Source organism: Panulirus ornatus, chromosome 58 (genome assembly GCF_036320965.1).
Source record: "Panulirus ornatus isolate Po-2019 chromosome 58, ASM3632096v1, whole genome shotgun sequence".
NCBI lineage: Eukaryota > Metazoa > Arthropoda > Malacostraca > Decapoda > Palinuridae > Panulirus > Panulirus ornatus.
In genome coordinates this window covers 39253249-39258132 of record NC_092281.1, presented here as the reverse complement: position 1 = coordinate 39258132, position 4884 = coordinate 39253249, and positions in this window count along the sequence as shown.

Sequence of the window (4884 nt, the reverse complement as noted above, 5' to 3'; positions counted from 1 at the left end):
CATACATACACTGAATATCCTTACAAACCATTCAACAACACAGTCACTCGTTTTTGTTTCTTTTGTTTTTCTAATTCTACTGCAATACCATCCAAACTTCCGCCTTGCCTACTTTCATCTTCCGCAAAGTTTTCGCTATCTCTTTTCTGTTCATCAAACCATTCTCCCTGACCCTCTCACTTCAGACACCACCCCGACCATATAGCTGCCACTCTGTCATCAAACACATTCAACAAGACTTAAAAATATTCACTCCATCTCCTCACTTCGTTGCTACTTGTTATTATCTCAACATTTGCCCTCTCACCGATATTCCCATTTGTTCTCTTGTCTTAGGTACTTTATTTACCTCTTTCCAAAACATCTTTTTATGATTCCCAAAATTTAATGATACTCTCTCTCCCTAACCCTCATTTGCCCTCTTTTTCACCTCTTGCACCTTTCTCTTCACCTCCTGCCGCTTTCTTTTATACATCTCCCAGTCATTTGCACTACATCCCTACAAAAATCGTCCAAACACCTCTCTCTTCTCTTTCACTAACAATCTTACTTCTTCAGCTCACTTTCACTACCCTATCTAATCTTCCCACCTCCCACCTTTTTCAAGCCACATGCATCTTTTGTGCAAGCCATCACTGCTTCCCTAGATAATCCCATTCCTCCACCACTGCCGTTACGTCAATTGCTCTCACCTTTTGCCATTCTGCAGTCAGTCTCTTTTGATACCTCCTCACACAAGTCTCCTTTCCCAGCTCACTTACTCTCACCACTCTCTTCACCCCAACATTTTCTCTTCTATTCTGAAAACCTCTACAAAATCTTAACCTTCGCCTCCACAAGATAATGATCAGATATCCCTCCAGTTGCATCTCTCAGCACATTAACATCCAAAAGTCTCTTTTTCACGCACCTATCAATTAACAGGTAATCCAATAACGCTCTCTGGTCATCTCTCCTACTTCCATAAGTATACTTATGTATTTCTCTCTTTGTTAAACTATTGGATTGGTGGAATGCATGCATAGTGCCATTGTACAAAGGTAAAGGGGATAAAGGTGAGTGCTCAAATTACAGAGGTATAATTTTGTTGAGTATTCCTAGGAAATTATATGGGACGGTATTGATTGAGAGGGTGAAGGCATTTACAAAACATCAGATTAGGGTAGAGCAGATTCAGAAGTGGCAGAGGATGTGTGGATCAGGTGTTTGCTTTGAGGAATGTATGTAAGTAATACTTAGAAAAACAAATGGATTTGTATGTAGCATTTATGGATCTGGAGAAGGCATATGATAGAGTTGATAGAGATGCTCTGTGGAAGGTATTAAGAGTATATGGTGTGGGAGGTAAGTTACTGGAAGCAGTGAAAAATTTTTATCGAGGATGTAAGGCATGTGTACGAGTAGGAAGAGAGAAAAGTGAGTGGTTCCCAGTGAATGTCGGTTTGCAGCAGGGGTGTGTGATGTCTCCATGGTTGATTAATTTGTTTATGGATGAGGTTGCTAGGGAGGTGAATGCAAGAGTTTTGGAGAGAGGGGCAAGTATGCAGTCTGTTGTGGATGAGAAAGCTAGGGAAGTGAGTCAGTTGTTGTTTGGTGATGATACAGCACTGGTGGATGATTCGGGTGAGAAACTGCAGAGGTTGGTGACTGAGTCTGGTAAAGTGTGTGAAAAAAGAAAGCTCAGAGTAAATGTGAATAAGAGCAATGATATTATGTACAGTAGAGTTGAAGGACAAGTCAATTGGGAGGTAAGTTTGAATGAAGAAAAACTGGAGGAAGTGAAGTGCTTTAGAAAACTGGGAGTGGATTTGGCAGCCGATGGAACCATGGAAGCAGAAGTGAGTCACAGGGTGGGGGAGGGGGCGAAAATTCTGGGAGCCTTGAAGAATGTGTGGAAGGCGAGAACATTATCTCGGAGAGCAAAAATGGGTATGCCTGAAGGAACAGTGGTTCAAACAATGTTATATGATTGCGAGACGTGGGTTGTGCGGAGTAGGGTGGATGTGTTGGGAATGAGATGTTTGAGAACAATATGTGGTGTGAGGTGATTTGATCGAGTAAGTACTGTAAGAGTAAGAGAGGTTTTTTTTTTTTTTTTTTTTTTTTTTTTTTTTATACTTTGTCGCTGTCTCCCGCGTTTGCGAGGTAGCGCAAGGAAACAGACGAAAGAAATGGCCCAACCCCCCCCCCCCCCATACACATGTACATACACACGTCCACACACGCAAATATACATACCTACACAGCTTTCCATGGTTTACCCCAGACGCTTCACATGCCTTGATTCAATCCACTGACAGCACGTCAACCCCTGTATACCACATCGCTCCAATTCACTCTATTCCTTGCCCTCCTTTCACCCTCCTGCATGTTCAGGCCCCGATCACACAAAATCTTTTTCACTCCATCTTTCCACCTCCAATTTGGTCTCCCTCTTCTCCTCGTTCCCTCCACCTCCGACACATATATCCTCTTGGTCAATCTTTCCTCACTCATTCTCTCCATGTGCCCAAACCATTTCAAAACACCCTCTTCTGCTCTCTCAACCATATATGTATATATATATAAATATATATTTTTTTTTTTTTTTTATACCTCGTCGCTGTCTCCCGCGGTTGCGAGGTAGCGCAAGGAAACAGACGAAAGAATGGCCCAACCCCCCCATACACATGTACATACACACGTCCACACACGCAAATATACATACCTACACAGCTTTCCATGGTTTACCCCAGACGCTTCACATGCCTTGATTCAATCCACTGACAGCACGTCAACCCCTGTATACCACATCGCTCCAATTCACTCTATTCCTTGCACTCCTTTCACCCTCCTGCATGTTCAGGCCCCGATCACACAAAATCCTTTTCACTCCATCTTTCCACCTCCAATTTGGTCTCCCTCTTCTCCTCGTTCCCTCCACCTCCGACACATATATCCTCTTGGTCAATCTTTCCTCACTCATTCTCTCCATGTGCCCAAACCATTTCAAAACACCCTCTTCTGCTCTCTCAACCACGCTCTTTTTATTTCCACACATCTCTCTTACCCTTACGTTACTTACTCGATCAAACCACCTCACACGACACATTGTCCTCAAACATCTCATTTCCAGCACATCCATCCTCCTGCGCACAACTCTATCCATAGCCCACGCCTCGCAACCATACAACATTGTTGGAACCACTATTCCTTCAAACATACCCATTTTTGCTTTCCGAGATAATGTTCTCGACTTCCACACATTTTTCAAGGCTCCCAAAATTTTCGCCCCCTCCCCCACCCTATGATCCACTTCCGCTTCCATGGTTCCATCCGCTGACAGATCCACTCCCAGATATCTAAAACACTTCACTTCCTCCAGTTTTTCTCCATTCAAACTCACCTCCCAATAAGAGAGGTATGTGGAAATAAAAAGAGTGTGGTTGAGAGAGCAGAAGAGGGTGTATTAAAATGGTTTGGTCACATGGAGAGAATGAGTGAGGAAAGATTGACAAAGGATATATTTGTCAGAGGTGGAGGGAACGAGGAGAAGTGGGAGACCCAATTGGAGGTGGAAGGATGGAGTGAAAAAGATCTTGAGCGATCGGGGCCTGAGCGTGCAGGAGGGTGAAGGGCAATTAATAGAGTGAATTGGATCGATGTGGTATGCCGGGGTCGACGTGCTGTCAATGAATTGAACCAGGGGGTATGAAGCGTCTGGGGTAAGCCATGGAAAGTTCTGTGGGGCTTGGATGTGGAAAGGGAGCTGTGGTTATGGTGCATTATTACATGACAGTTAGAGACTGAGTGTGAGCGAATGGGGCCTCTGTTGTCTTTCCTAGCGCTACCTCGCACACATGAGGGAGAAGGGGGTCGTTATTCCATGTGTGGCGAGGTGGCGATGGGAATGAATAAAGGGAGACAGTATGAATTATGTACATATGTATATATGTATATGTCTGTGTGTGTATATGTATATATGTATACATTGAGATGTATAGGTATGTATATATGCGTGTGTGGACGTGTATGTATATGCATGTGTATGTTGGTGGGTTGGGCCATTCTTTCGTCTGTTCCCTTGCGCTACTTCGCTAACGCGGGAGACAGCGACAAAGCAAAATAATGATATATATATATATATATATATATATATATATATATATATATATATATATATATATATATATATATCCCATCTTTTAGAAAGTTACAATTACAAGGAGGGGAGGATTTCTGGCCACCCGCTCCCGTCCCCTCTAGTTGCCTTCTACGACACGTGAGGTATGCCTAGGAAGTATTCTTTCACCCCGATCCCCAGGGATAGTATATATATATATATATATATATATATATATATATATATATATATATATATATATATATATATATATATATATTTTTTTTTTTTTCTTTACTTCTTTCTTTTTTTCTTTGCTGTCTCCCGCGTTTGCGAGGTAGCGCAAGGAAACAGACGAAAGAAATGGCCCAACCCACCCCCATACACATGTATATACATACGTCCACACACGCAAATATACATACCTACACAGCTTTCCATGGTTTACCCCAGACGCTTCACATGACCCTGATTCAATCCACTGACAGCACGTCAACCCCGGTATACCACATCGATCCAATTCACTCTATTCCTTGCCCTCCTTTTATCCTCCTTCATGTTCAGGCCCTGATCACACAAAATCTTTTTCACTCCATCTTTCCACCTCCAATTTGGTCTCCCACTTCTCCTCGTTCCCTCCACCTCCAACACATATATCCTCTTGGTCAATCTCTCCTCACTCATTCTCTCCATGTGCCCAAACCATTTCAAAACACCCTCTTCTGCTCTCTCAACCACGCTCTTTTTATTTCCACACATCTCTCTTACCCTTACGTTACTTA